This window comes from Vidua macroura, chromosome 1 (assembly GCF_024509145.1).
Source record: "Vidua macroura isolate BioBank_ID:100142 chromosome 1, ASM2450914v1, whole genome shotgun sequence".
In the NCBI taxonomy this organism is placed as follows: domain Eukaryota; kingdom Metazoa; phylum Chordata; class Aves; order Passeriformes; family Viduidae; genus Vidua; species Vidua macroura.
The window spans coordinates 140,341,085-140,356,750 of record NC_071571.1 but is presented as its reverse complement, the minus strand read 5'-3'; the positions used below and the strand labels follow the sequence as shown (position 1 = coordinate 140,356,750).

Genomic DNA, 15,666 nt, shown 5'->3' with positions numbered 1-15,666 from the left:
GGTCAAACACAAAACACTGGATTAATACAAAATAGTAGAACAAAATTATACAGTGTAAACTATAACTGACAAAATCAAGATAATTTGTCATCTAAAAAAAAATCATAAATCATGTTTTTTATTTTAGCATCTCATGATGGGACTGCAATTCACTAAATTCTGTTTATATTTTTAAAAAGCTTTTTACTCCATAAACCTTGTCAGCGAGAAGAATATGTAGCAGGGAAAGCTCTGTTTTTGAACAGATCTGTGCATGTTACTTCTTGGGCTGAGGGAAATTAGAACAATAATACAAGTAAAGACAAAGTTGCTATGTCACATACCCTTTTCACCATCAGGGTCTCCCTAGGGCTTACAGTGGTGCCATATTATTATAACTCTGTGTGCTGCACACTAGGATTATTTCCATTATAAACAATATGCCACCTAAACCAGATCTGCTTTATAATGAAACAGCAGCTGTCATGATCATGAAATATTTCTCCCTGGTGACAGAGAAAATATTAGTTGAAGCTGTGGACAAGGTGTTTCCATTTGTGCTTGTACGGGTTTAGTGCTACAAATCTTGGGGATGGGGTTGCAGTTTCTTTACACACAGTTTGTTACTCAGAAACTGTCAATGGAGTAACCAGTTGTACAGTTCATTTTTCCTGGTCATTTCCCTTCCAGTGACAATCAGTCCTTGATAAAACTTGCATGACCTTGTGTTATACCCATGTACATCCTGTGGACCATCAAAACTTACCTTACCCTGAGGATCTATCAGGGATTACAGGCCCAAGTTGTGCTTCTTGGAATGATGCCTTAAGCTGTAGCTTAAGACCCTTGGGCTCAATGCCGTGTCCCTGTCCAAAAATTGTATTCTTGAACTAAGATTGTGTTAGCTGAGCAGATCTGTGCTCATTTGAGCAAAGCCTTCTGATGTGAGCTCATATCTTGAGTCCATAGTAAAGTCCAGAGAATGAAGTCCAACCCTAGAAACACACAGGATATTCCCAGTCCCACTGTTGACGTTCCCTCACATTGTCTCTTCGTGTCCCATCTCCTTACTGTAGAACTGGAACTGCATTTACCTGTCACTGTTAAACCTTGAAAGTCAACAGAGGAACTGTAAGTCTTCCAAGAAAACTGTGTTACCAATCAGATTGTTTTGAACAGGCTGGGCACTGTGGTACAAAAGAAACACCTTATCTGGGAGACAAGAAGATGCCTTCCACAGTTCCTGCTTCTCCCATGCCCATCTCTCCCTGCCCCCTGGTGCTGATCTGTGTGTGCAGTGACACTTTCACAGGTGAGGTGTCACATCATCCTGCTCTTGGCATGTCTGAGGTCTGCTCCTCTTTTATGCACTCCTTTGTCTCATTCATGTCGCTGCCTTGTCATTGCCTTCTTGCTTTTCTGCACCTGACACGATTTCTTGCCTTCTACAGTTATTAGCATCACATGGGAAATACACTGAATTTATTGCATGTGAGAAACACACTGTCAAAAAGAAGAGTTTTCCTTTTAAGAAATGGCACCAAGGCATTGGCCTTGGGAGGAGATAAAGCAGAGAACAAATTGCTACAGGTTTTTTTTTAGGGAGACATGGATTAACCTCATCTCCATGTCAGTGATGGAACCAACAGGCTAAAACAGCAGCAAGGATGCACACTGGACACTTTCTAGGAACCAAAAGAAAAAAAAAATCCTTTTTAGGAACAGGGATGCTGAAACAGCTGCTTAAAAGGGATGGCAAATAGCTTTGAAAAGCATCCCTCAGCAATCCTGACCCTGTAGTACGACAGGACCAAGTTGTCTACCAAGATCTCTTTCTCGGTTCAATTTTCCTGCTGGTAAGAATTAAATGGGAAGCAAAGAGTTACCTCTGTCACCTCTGTTATCATTACTTTACATTTCAAATGGAACTGCATCTTCATTTTCTACCTCTTCCAGGTAAAATTCTGCTACTATGTAGCTATGACTAATTCCAGACTCAAATTTAAGTCAATACCTCTGGCTGTCAGCTGAGAAACTGGGACAAGTCCCCTGCCGTGGCCAGTTCAGATGCAGAGCCAGAGCCTGGGGTGACAGCAGGGACCGGGCCCACCTTCCCATCCAAAGCCACCCGTTCCTGTGCAGTGCAGTGACAAATGCTCTCAGTGAGACCTGCAAACACAAAACAGGTGGCACCCTGCAGGACCAGGGTCAGCCCAGCTCCTTACATCCAGGCTTTCATCTGGTCTTTACTAGGCGCCATCAGAAAATTAGGGATAGGTAGAGAAAAGCCTTGAAATTAGGGGTTAAAACAAGCAAAAAAATTTATATTGAGCACAACTATGAACTGAAAAGAGGCAACATTTTATAGCCAGCTGGCTGAAGCCTCAAGAGCTTCAGCCATCCGTTACAGAGGGCAGGCTGAGGGAGTGTGCGTGGCCACCTCCAGCCTCCACCAACAGCTCTAGGCGGATTAGAAAAACTGCTTTTCCTTCACTGGGGAGTTTTACTGCAGAGAAATGAAGCACTTCAGGGCACATCATAAGTCTCAGCTTGAACACTCTGCCCTGGCACTTTCCGGGCGAGACAGGAGAGCCTGGTTGGTGCTGAGCGGCGGATGCTCAGCCTGAGGGGTGCTTTGGCTCTCCTCTGTGCTGTGAAATGGGACAGAGCAGACTATGTGGGAGGCAAATTGTTTTATGGAAAATATTGGAAACCATTGTACTAAGCTGATTAACTCATTTTAACAATTTTATTTAGCTGCAACAGTTGCCCCACATGAAAAGTGCAGCTGCAAGGATTTGCACAACAGAAACACTCCCACATGCAGGAAAGCCAGATAAGCCCCTGCCTGTCGTCATTACAGCAAGAAATTTTAGTACTCTGGGGACATTGCAGGGTTATTTCTGCCTCTGTTTAAGTTTTAATCCAGAGCATGGAGGGTACTGTTATGCTGACTGATTTTGTCCACGTCCCTTAGGTTCCAGACTCAGCCTGGTTTTGGCAGTTCTTGGCAAGTAAAACTTTTGTCAGGAACATGAGAAATTGCGGGATTCAGAGCTCCCACTGTCTAATTGTACCTGGGGACAACAATTGCTTCTTTTACCCTGAGGCAGTATCTCTTCTGCCCTCCTCCACTTCCATGAGTTGTGCAGTATTACACAGGAGAAATTGGGCTTTCTTCATGCTTCCCCTCTGTCTCCATGTTACTAGTCCCATAACAAGCTGCCTCTTAATCTCAAAATATGAACCTTTTGGACAATGTTCTGCCAATCCCATGAGGGACTTGGCAACCAACAGGAAAACCAAGATTGTCTGGAATATTATCCAAACACGTCGGACCAAGGACCACCCTCAGCCTTCAGCATTTCTCTTGGGTCACCAGTCACACACCCCTCCCTGTTAAATTAAAACCACTCTAAAAACAGTGTGGTTTTAAGCACTAGCAGCAGGGCATTTATATGGGATATTCAGACTGATACTTCTCCATAGGCCAGTTTGGGACCTCCTGAGAGTAGGATATTGTCTCAAAATATTTCCTGAAAACCATCAAGAAGCATTGGTATCTAAACACATCAGTAACAGTTCTGCCATCTCTGCAAGCATTAGCTGCAAATCTGTTTTACCCTCTAGATGTTTCAGAGCTCATGGCTAGTGCTTTTACTCCAATTTCCTGTGCTTCCAATTATAGATTTGAAGCAGCAGCAGACCTCCACCAGAAACAGAAGGTGGGGTGGCCACATGCTTCCTCAGTGCCAGCCAAGGCACAGAGCTGCCGTAGGGAACCAGAAGCTGTGGCCATGCATCTCCATGGAAATAGGTCCTTGGGAAGATCAGAGCAATGCTGGGGGTTGCATTCTGCCATTCAGTTTGTTCTGAATGGTAGCACTGTAAAAATCAATATGGCACTTTTAAAATGGATTATGAGGCAGTTAAATGACAAGTCTCCAAAGAGGAGTTGCAAATGAAGGGGCATCCCATGGGAGTTTTTATAGAGGGAATATTCAGGAAGCTGTTCTTGGCTGTTTACCTAAGAGGTCACAACAGATAAGCAATTCAATGCGAGTTCCATGTGTGATGCTCTTGTTAAAGGAGCCAAAATGACCCTAGGATGTATAAATGGGAATATTGAGTGGTAGGGGAAATATATTAGCTCTATACATGACATTAATGAGACAAAACGAGTCTAGTTCAGCTGTCAACACTTAAAAATCATGTTGAAACACTGAGGAAGGTTAGGTGAAGAGCTGTAAGGCTGGTGGAAAGCATATCTTACAATGACCCAAAGGAGCACAGTCCATTTATATTATCCAAGAGGAATATAAGGGATGAATTGATCTATACGTATCTATACATGGAGAAGGAACACAGTACCAGAGACTGCTTAACCTAGCAGACAAAGGCAAATAAACCAGGAAGAGTGGAGCTAAAAAAAAAATACTGTTGAAAGTGAGGCACATTTTTCTCCTTAATGGTCTTGTAATTAACCACTGGAGGAGCTGACATGGGATATGGTAGGTTCTCCATCACCCCAAAAGATACTTAAATTAAGCATGGATATCTTTGTACATTATGTAGCTCATGTATCAGTATGGGAATTGCTGGGCAAAACTCCGTGGTCTGCATTATGCAGGGGGGTAGAGGAAACCACCATGGTGGTGCCTTCTGGCTGTGAAATCTATGAAACTATCAAAGTGATGACATCTGTATATCACATCCCAGCAGCATCCTGCCTATTTATGCAACACATGTTATGAAAAGACTCTTTTAAGGATATTTAAAGGGCTTTAAATATTTTATTAGAGTTTTTTTTTTTTTTTAATATACTCTACCTGTAAAACGAGGTAGATTAAATAAACCTTAAAAAATAATAAAAAATATCCTGAAATAGATTTTCTATACCCCCAAATCCCAGTGTTAAAGCCAATATCTCAGGATACTCTGGGCTTTCAATATGATGCTCCAAGGACTCAGGCCTTTATCGTGGTTTAAAGCTTCTATTTCACAGATTTATAGATGCTAAACTCAGGAGGGGATAATGTGAATATCTAATCTGACCTTGTACATAACAGAGGCCACAGGGCATCCCTTAATTGCTTCCAGGCCACACTGAAGCCTTCCAGATTCTTCCTTCAGACCATAGCCAAGACACAGCCTTCCCCTCCACCCTCACGGACAAACTTCAGATCGTCTCACATCTCACCGCAGCATCCTTCCTTCTGCCCCTGACAAATTAAATCTTTCCTGGCACATGTCCATTCAAATTGCTGCTGCAAAGATCATTTGCCATTCCTATGTCTCCCTCCTGGCTCTCCCTTTTGCTTTTTCATCAACACATCCTGCTCCTCCTAGTCCCTACCTCTGCCTCTTCATCCCAGTTGGTATAAGCTCACTCCAACCTCTCATGGCCCCCTTTGCTACCTTTTTTTTCATATCCCTTCCTTTTTTCCTGAACAAGCCTCATGTGGTGTAGCACCAATTCATGTGGAAGGACCCTAAGTCACATCAGTGCTGCTAAATGAGAAGATGCTCAGAGCATTCGCAGCCATCGGGGGACAGGGAATGGGGGCTGTGGTCAGTTCATTACACCTTGTCTCTGCCACTCCTTCCTCTTCAGGAGGACAGATCACACTCCTCCCCTTCTCCAGTGTAGGATAGTTCCCATGGGAGACAGTTCTCTACAAACTTCTCCAACATGAGTGCTTCCTGAGGGCTTCAGTTTTCCACAAACTGCTCTAGTGTGGCTCCCTCCCATGGGATGCACTACTTCAGGACCAAACTGCTCCAATGTGGGTCCCTTGCAGGGCCACAAGTCCTGCCAGCAAACCTGCTCCAGGCTGGGCTTCTCTGTCCACAGTCTGCAGGTCCTGCCAGGAGCCTGCTCCAGCACGGGCTTCCCATGGGGTCACAGCCTCCTTTGGGCACCCACCTGGTCCAGTGTAGGGCCCTCCATGGGCTGCAGAAGAAGCTCTGCTCTGGTGTCTGAAGCACCTCCTTTCCCTCCTTCCTCACTGACCCTGTTGTCTGCAGGGCACTTCTGCTCACATATTCTCACTCCTCTCCCCACTGCTGTTATTCTGAAGAGGTTTTTTTTCCCCTTCTTAAGTACATTATCACAGAGGTATTACTGACATTGCTGATGGCTTTGGCCTTGACTGTCCTGGAGCTGGCTAGCATTGGCTCTGTCAGACATGGGGAAAGCTTCTGGCAGCTTCTCACAGAAGCCACCCCCTGTAGTGCCCCTGCTACCAAAACCCTGCCACTCAAAGCCAACACAGTTTATCAGTGACAGATTCTTGTCACTGGATTCTTGTGCAGGGACAAATCGTTCATGTGCATTATTAAATGTCTGTATATCATTCCAAGGCATACAAGAGTGTAGTACAGTTTGCATCTAGACAAAGCCTGTATTTTAATGCTCTTTGTCCTTCTGAAAGAATCCACCTTGATAAACTTCAGTGCAGGAGACTGGCATCATGGGACCGTGGTCAGGGGAGAGCTGGGGCAAGGAACAGGAGGTGCCACAGCAGGGGAGCAGCCTGGAAAATTCAGATCATGGAGGAGCTCGTTCCAGACTTTGCTTTCTAGAGAAGAGCTCCTTGCCCTCTGCGTGTGAGTGGTGCTCTGCCTGGGGTAACATGTAAGTGAGGAGAAAGGATGCACAGGAGAATCTACTGGCTTCACTGCTTCTGCTCCATGAAAACTGACAAGCATCCTCTTTTACAAAGCCTCGGTGCACAGAGTTTTTTAAACTAATACTGTTCTAAACAACTGCACAAGGTTACCTTACTTTATGTTACAGCACATTTTAATCCTTCTGGAGCTGAACTGCGTAAAATTGCCAAAAACTGATACGTCTCCGCTCAGTGCTGCCTATTGACACACAGGCACCTCTGGCCAAGCTGAGAGGAAAACATCTGTCAGTAGGTGTTAATGAGACCATCACATGTAGCAGGCAAGACCCAACCAGCTCAGCAAGATCTGACAGAATTCGTGTTCTCATCGGGTGATCACAGCTATCTATGGTTCCACTCAGCTGTCAGGGAATGACTCGCACATATCCTTCCTCACACGGATATTTTATGAATTTTAGAGTTAGCAGGATGCAAATCTGCCCTTTGAGGATCATGTGGCAGAGTAGAGCTTTGGCCAGTACCTTGCAGTAGCTTCTGCAGGAAAACAAAGCAATATTAAAGAATGCCCTAAGTGTCCGTCTCTCTGAGCCAGCACAGTTGAAGCCTGGGGGCAGGAAGCACTTTTCTAGCAGAGATGTGAAGTTAAATGACCCATTGTTTGTAACTAGTCCTGATGCCATGTTGTTTTTGCGGGAAGTCGTGGGCAGCTTCAGTCTTTATTCCTGCCAGCAGTCCTGAAGAAAACGCTGCTGTTGGAAAAGGTGCGTGGCAGGTTTTCAGATTGTCAGGCAATGACATCATGGCTTTAAACACTGGTGAGTTAAAGCAGAAGGGAGGGGGTGGGGGGAAAGGGAGAGAGGGAAAGCAGTAGTTCACTGAGAAAGTTTTCATTTAATTAGCTGATAATTTACATCTCACTGTACAAATCAGAGCTAAGCATATCTGTCCCAGCCAATGTATATGACTCACAGTTCGTCAAATAGATATTTTGGAAGTGAGAAGTTACAGAAATAAAAGTCATGAATTATCAGTTGTTCTTCTATTCTTGTGGACAGCATCTTTTATTACACATAAATTCCATTTATAGTCATTGCAAACAGGAAAAAATAGCTAAAGTCAAGTTTGCATGGATAGAAATGTGACAAAACAAGAAACTGAATCTAAGGATGGATTTCACCCTGTTGTGTTAGAGGATCCACCTGACCAGCAGAAAATATCTGCAAAGTCTGTTTCCAGGCTCTGCTTGGGGATTCCCCATCCCAGTCTGCACCAGACAGCTGCAGTAATGATGCACATCCTAAAAGCTGCCATTTCTGTTGACCACCTGAGGAAGCTCAGATAGAGACTATGGTTTACTAAAGTTAATAAACCACTGATGAGCCCTACTTGCTAATGCTTCTTGAAGGCAAATTCATAGACAAGTCCCAAAAAATTTTAAGAATTTCCAATGAGAAAACCTGGTTTGATGCATGAGCCCTTCTCTGCAGTATGCTGAGATCCTGCCATGCTTCCTACAAAGATAAAAGCAACAAATGCCTCTTCACACACATTTAAAAGTCACATCACAGAATCTGAGCTAAACAGCCAAAAAAAAAAAAAAAAGGCTCATTTTTAACGTGAGGTCCATGAAAGGTTCACTGTGGGCATAACTCAGCCCTGTCCTGCTCTTGAGAGCCAACGTGGGCTTTTGCCATGGCTTGTTGGGAGGACACACATGGTTTGTCTGCAGAGGGTGGTAAGCTCATTTCTCAATGTTTCTTTAACATGTCAAGAAATGCCAAGGGTTTGCACGGTTGGAAAAAGAGCCCCATTGCAAAACATCTCAGATGAGACACCCCTTTCAAGGCAGCTCTTGCCCCATGTCTCTCTTCTAAAGATGGACCAAGCAGGAGGACTACGTTGTGTATTTTTTTTTTTCCTCAGGAGTACAACTATGGAGTCAACAAACATATGGATATAAATTTAGCTGTTTAACTGACTCAACTGTTTAGAAATTTAACAAACAAATGTACATACCAGTAGGTATCTGGAAAACAGTGTTTTCTGTCTGAGACAGCAAAATGAATGGAGAGCAATATTCAAACACTGAAAGTTAGCAGACTAGGTACAAAAATATACCAGTTGCTAGGAGATGGCATTTAATCTGGAATTTTAGGCAGTAAGTAAAAATAAAGTTATAAGAAGAAATATTGTTTAGGGCAGAAATCAGGCCGAAGCAAGAGGCTGTTTATGAGAGAGAGCACAGCAAGGATGCTGCCCAGGCACATGCTGTGGGGCTGGAGGTGAACAGGAGGGTTATTGACTTCACTGTGAGAACAAAAGCCCTGCCAGTGAAAGACAGCGAGGACAAAACTCTTTCCTGGTTGAAGTTGCTGGGAGATGTGCTACTAAAGTAAATAAGGGCTGTACTTCAACCTGCAAATATCACCTTTGCTTGTCATGGAAGTCCAACCAGAACCTAAAATGTTGTGAAACTGAGCTCATTCCTCCAGTTGTGAAAAGTACAGAAAAAACACAACAAAGTTCATTGCTTGTGAAGCTGGGTCCCCAGACCAGATTCTGCTGTTTTCTTTCACCACCAAAAGCCCTACTTTCTTAATAGCATTAGAATTGATAAATGCTGGGTTTTAAGACTAGACTATCTTGTGAGACCATATGGGTTCAACAGCAAGGCCAGCACAGAATGACTGGGGCTGGCTGCTCCTTACAGCAGCCCAGTCCTTGGTGGGAATTGTCCAAGTGGGATTTTAGTCTTGCTGAAATATAGGGCAAAATTGCAATAGATCTCAAGAGGTCATTTTTCCTCCTCCCCCATACAGGTAAAGGGTTGTGTAATCTAGTCCAGCACAAGGTAATCACCTACACATATAGAGGACAATCCCTGCTTCTGGTTCCTATAAGTACATGCAGGTCTTAGAAGCACTGTTTGCCTTCAGCACCACCCATGGGTAATTTCCACCTCAGACATCCCTTTGACCAAGGCTGGTAAGCATTTCTACAAGATTTGGTCACAGTGATTACATTCATTAGTCAGACCAAACTATTGGGGTCCCAAGGCCAAGACAGAAATTCTGACTTTTTACTGCTTTGATATTACCTGTAATCATGATGCTGGAGCACTACTTGTTTAGACTTCCTTTGGATAGTGCTTGTCAAAGTGATTCATAATTTTCTCTGGGCAGCAGCCAAAGATCAGAGTCCATGCTGACATCTACAATCTGCCAGAAAGCTTTGATGTTGTCAACAGGGCTGTGGTGAAGCCTAAATAAACACTGGTCAAGGGGATATATTCTCCTTGCTCAGAAATGCAAAGAACTGTCCTCTCTGCTGACCCAGCTTGTCTTCCAGAGGATAACTACTGACTGCAGACATTGCTGGCTGCTCCACTGGCCTCCGCAGAACAAGGTTTCTGGCAGAAAGGCAGTAATGTGTTGGCTGTTACATCAGTGCTGATGGTGGCACTGCCCCCCTTCTCTTCACGTAACCCAGAGAGCAGGGTTGGTGCCATCTGAATCTGCACCCTTGCCAGGGTTCTCTGCAGTGAGGAGGGGCTGGACAAGGACTGATTGGTTGTTGTTCAATCCCTCTGATTGATTCCACTGGTTGGGTGGCAGAGTATCAGCCAATGAGGTTTGGCTGGATTTTTGTCATTACCTGTGGTTAAGAGCCCAACCACCACAGTCACTGACTGCATATCTTATATTTTATCATCTCTATATGACCCTGCTTAAATGGGAGGGTTGGAGATGCCCTCCAGAGGTCCTTTTCAACCTCAGTCATTCTGTGATTCTCTGATTTTTATGCAAGCAATGATTGCTGAACTTACAGAGCTCACTGTAAGCTCAGTGTGAGACCTCACCTTTGGGAACCTGCTGTTGCACCCCTGTGAGAGGTCCAGCCTGTGCTGTAAGGCTTTCCAGTCGCACTGGGGAGACCTCCAGGAGGTACCTGGAGGATGCTTTGAGGAAGGATGATAATGGTGATGTACACCTAGTGCAGGAAAGCAGGGGCCCTTGCAGAAGCACAGGGATGCACTTGGGTCACAACAACCCCATGCAACACTCCAGGCTTGGGGCAGAGTGCCTGGAAAATTGCATGGTGGAAAAGGACCTGGAAGTGTTGGCCAACGGCAACTGAACATGTTCAATCACCATGTGCCTAGATGGCCAAGAAGGCAAATGGCCTATATCAGAAAGTGTGGCCAGCAGGACCAGGGCAGTAATTGTCCCTCTGTACTTTGCACTGGTGAGGCCACACCTGAAGTGCTGGTTGTTTGGGCCCCAGTTTTCAGCCCCTCACTTGAAGAAGGGCATTGAGATGTTGGAATGTGTCCAGAGAAAGGCAACAGAGCTGGGGAAGGGTCTGGAGCACAAGTCTGATGAGGAGCAGCTGAGGGAGCTGGGGGTGTTTAGCCTGGAGAAAAGGAGGCTCAGGGGAGACCTTGTCACTCTCTACAACTCCCTGGAAGGAGGCTGTAGCCAGCTGGGGGTTGGTCTCTTGTCCTGGGTAATAAATGACAGAACAAGAGGAAATGGGCTCAGGTTTCACCAAGGGAGGTTTAGATTGGATACCGGGAAAAATGTCTTCACAGAAAGGGTAGCCAGGCACTGGAACAGGCTGCCCAGGGAAGTGATGGAGTCACCATCCCTGCAGGTATTTAAAAGATGTGTAGGTGTGGCACTTAGGGACATGGTTTAGTGGTGAACTTGGCAGTGCTGGGTTAGCAGTTGGACTTGATCTAAGAGGTCTTTTCCAACCTAAATGATTCTACAATTCCATGATGGCATGGCCACTCTGGGTTGCAGCCAGCTTTTTTTCCCAGAATGACTAGAACTGCTATTGCCTCTGCTGGCAGCAAGCACAGATTTATCAGTGGGTGATGGAGGCAGTAACCTTCATCCCTGCCATGTCAGGTGGAAGAGGCCAACTGCCCACGCTGTCCATCTGTCCACACTGTGGCCTAGCCTGGGGCTCCCTTTCAGCCCAATGTGGGGTTTGAATGAAAAAGAGAAAGAAAGAGAAACATAAAAGAAGCATGTGGGAAGCGTTACGACTTTCCAGCTTATTTTTAAAATAATGTGTTCCTGGGCTTTCAAGGGACAGCAGGAGGGTTTAATCCCTACCAAGTGGGTCACAAAGTGAAAGAAAATCCCAGAGTATCCTTACTCCTCAGTTTGTATTTGTTTGCAGTTATTTCAACCTGGAATATTCTGCTAAAGCAAATCATATCCTGGGCTGCATTAGAAGCATGGCCAGCAGGTGATGGAGGAGCTGATGCTCCCCTTTTCTGCTCTTACAGGACCTCACCTGGAGTACTGCATCCAGCTCTGAGGCCTCAAGTAATGGAAAGGCATGGACCTATTGGAGCAGGTTCCAGAGGAGGGCCACAAAGATGAACAGAGGGATGGAGCATCTCTCCTTTGAAGGCAGTCTGAGAGAGTTCATGCTATTCAGCCTGGAGAAGAAGGCTCCAGGGAAGCCTCTTAGCAGTCTTCCAGTACCTAAAGGGGGTTCACAAGAAATAAAGAGACTTTTTACCAGGGCCTGTAGTGACAGAATAAGGTGTAATGGTTTTAAACTGAAAATTTGATAGATTTGTATTAGATATGTGGCGATTTGACTTGGGCTGGATCTCAGGTGCCCACCAAAGCCAATCTATCACTCCCCTCCTCAGCTGGACAGGGGAGAAAAAATATAAAGACAGGCTTGTGGGTTGGAATAAGAACAGGGAAAGATCACTCAGCAATTACCACCACTGTCAAAACAGACTTAACTTGGGGAAATTTGTTGAATTTTTTACAAATCAAAGTATGAGCAGGATAATGAGAAGCAAACCTAATCTTAAAAACACTTTCCCCTACCACTTCCTCCTTCCCAGGCTTAACTTCATTCATTATTCTCAACTTTCTCCCCCACAGCAGTGCAGGGCATCAGGGAATGTGGGTTATGGTCAATTCGATTCATCAAGAGCTGTTTCTGCCTCTTCTTCCCCCTCAGGGAGAGTCCTTCCCACAAGAGTCCATAAACTTCTTCAACATGAGTCTTTCCCACAGGCTGCAGTTCTCCACAATCTTCTCCAGCTTGGGTCCCTTTCATGGGGTGCAGTCCATCAGGAATAGGCTGCTCCAATGTGGGTCCCTTGCAGGGTCCCAAGTCCTGTCAGCAAACCAGTGTGGGCTCCTCTCCATGGGTCCACAGTCCTGCCAGGAGCTGCTCCATGCAGGCTTCCCAGGGTATCACAGCCTCCTTGGGCATCCACCTGCTCCGGCCTGTGATCCTCCAGGAGCTGCAGGTGGATCTCTGCATCCCTGTGATCCTCCATGGGCTGCAGGGCACAGCTGCCTCACCACGGGCTGCACCACGGGCTGCAGGGGAATCTCTGCTACATCACCTGGAGCACCTCCTGCCCCTTCTTCCTCACTGACCTGGGTGTCTGCAGGGCTGTTTCTCTCACACATTCTCACTCCAATCTTCTCTGGCTGCAATTACTTCCACGCAATAACTCTTTTGTTTCCCTTCTAAAATATATTATCACAGAGGCATTGCTACCACAGCTGATGGGGTCAGCCTTGGCCAGCGGCAGATCCATCCAGGAGCTGGCTGGGATCAGCTCTGCTGGGCATGGGAGAGCTTCCAGCAGCTTCTCACACAAGCCCTCTAGTAGCCCCTGCTACCAGAGTCTTGCCATGCAAACCCAATACTGATATTAGAAGAAATTCTTTACTGTGAGGGTGGTCACAGTATAACTGGTTTCCCAGAGAAGTTGTGGGTGCCCCATCCCTGGAAATGTTTCAGGTCAATTTGGATGGGGTTTTGAGCTTCTGAGCAACCAGATCTATTGCAAGATGTCCCTGCCCATGGCAGGGGGGTGGACTAGCCATTTGTTGAAGGTCCCTTCCAGCCATTCTGTGGTTCCATGATTTGGCAATGTTTTGATTTGGGGGCACTTCGCAAACCTTTAAGTTAGCAACACAGCTCCTGAGAGGTATGGGAAGAGACTTACCTTTCTTTTCTGATATCTAGAAAATAAGTAACTACTTGGTGAGGTAAGTACCCTCCAAACCCAGAGACTGGTACACAGGCCAGTCAATGAAACCAGCAGCCACAGGGCTTCTTGCTCCCTTGGTGAACAGCAGCCTCTAAGCATTAGAAGGATGTCTGTATGCCTTCAGCAAAGCTCACCCCCCACATGCACGGACTATGGGCTGGTGGGGCCTGCTGGTCTCTGCTACCATTGATACACAGAGCCTGATACAGTCTGGTGCCCTGTGCGAGCTTAGCAAAGCCAGAGCAAGCACTGCTATTCCAATGGAAGCTGAGGAAGAAGTAAAAGGACAAGGCAGTGCCAGAGTCCAATACAGCACCGTGTGAATTTAAAGAAATATGAAAGGGGGATAGAATTTGTTACCACTTTCCCTTGAGTTTCCTATTTCTCTTCTTTTAAAATTGAATGTTGAGGAGATGTGTTAAGTTTGAGGGTCCTGCTGTAAACCCAAACTGTAACTGGATGTGCATGGGGAAGGGAGGGGACAGAGGGAGAGGTTGGTGTGCTTTTCACGTGGGGAAAAGAAGAGAATCCAGAGCAAAGTATTTCTGAGGTCTACTCAAGGCTCAGTGAAGATCCAAACACCACCTTCCTAACTGGTTTAAAGCCACATGAGCCAGCTGTGCACACCCTGAAGAGACCAAGGTCATGCCAGTGAATAGAAGTGACTGCTAAAGGTTCCCTTTCTGTTCATTGAATCCAGGGGAGAGGCGAGCTGAGCTGAGCTGAGCTGAGCTGAGCTGGGCTCAGCCCAGTGAAGCCAAGCCCAGCTCAAGGACTCTCCACTTCCCTGGCTGAGCTTGAGGAGCCTTCTTATTTCCTCAGCAGCTTCTTTGGGTTTATACTCACCACCTACCTATGGAAATGGGGATGGAGACTCACACCCACTTACTCTGTGCAGCAGAGCAGGCTGTGTGGAGAAGATGGATTACTTTCATCTTGGTGATTGTGTTTTACCTTTTGATGCCCTGGATGTTTATTCCTTTATCGTGTATTAATTATTGGCATTCTCTAGGCTTCCTTCTGTCCTAATCTGATTTAAAACAGACATTTGCATTTGAAAAGTAGCTAACATGTATAGCAAATCCTTTCCCTTGGTTTGCTATTAATGCAGCCAGCTTTGATGTATTATATTAATGCTGTTTGCCAGGGGTGAAATCAGCACACCACCTATGGAGAGGCACTTCCTTGGTGAACCTACTGCTTTCACCCCCAGGCAAAGCATCTACCTACCCTGGTGAAAAACCTGGGTGCTGACTGCAGCAGCATGGTCACACACCTGCTCCTCTCCCTGCTGCCTTCCACCTGGTTTTGGGAGGCTCAGAGTCTCTGCACTGTGCTCATGATGACCTAACCTTAGGACCTGCCACATCCATGGCAATGGAGGAAGCGAGAGCTAAATGCACGACAGGGCACCAAACCAGCAGCTGAGGGTTGTGCAGGGAATGAGGCAGGCAAATGCAGGGGAATTCCTGGCCAGAAGAGGACTGGGTGAGATCAGGACTTACCTGGTGGTGCTACTGAGGGTTGTACACACTGAGGCTGAAATGCATGTGTACTTCAAAATGATCCAACTTTTATGTAGCAATATCTCAGCCAGTTGAGGACTAAACTAAATCAATCCTCTGGTGAGTTCAGTACCAGTATTTCCTTCATTTCCTTTTTTTCATTTTTTTTTATTTTACTGTATCACTTACATAATGTAAGGCTTTTGGGAAGTTTTCCTAAACCTGACCGATCTGTTTGAGCTGGTGCAAAGGGCATATGAAGCTGCTGCTGTAACCCCCTCAGGCTGGGTTAACTGTACTGGTGAGTGATGGGCACAGGACAGGTGATCAAAGGAGCAGTGACCAGCCTGCTCATGTGACAGTAGGAGAGGTGGCTCAAGTCACTAGCCTCAATCCACCATGGCTGCTTGTGCAGGTTTTCCCTCTGCTCTGCTGAGGTCTGACAGCCAAACTGCCTGGAGCAGCCTTTCCTCACCCTGCTCTGGCATGATATTCCAGATCA

At 45.8% G+C, this 15,666-nt stretch overlaps 1 protein-coding gene across 2 annotated transcripts in view; it reads left to right on the top strand.

Moving 5' to 3' along the window:
• SAMD12 (sterile alpha motif domain containing 12) overlaps positions 1–15,666 on the top strand; it is a 193,941-nt gene that overhangs the window by 177,149 nt on the left and 1,126 nt on the right. The gene's annotated exons all lie outside the window — the stretch shown is intronic.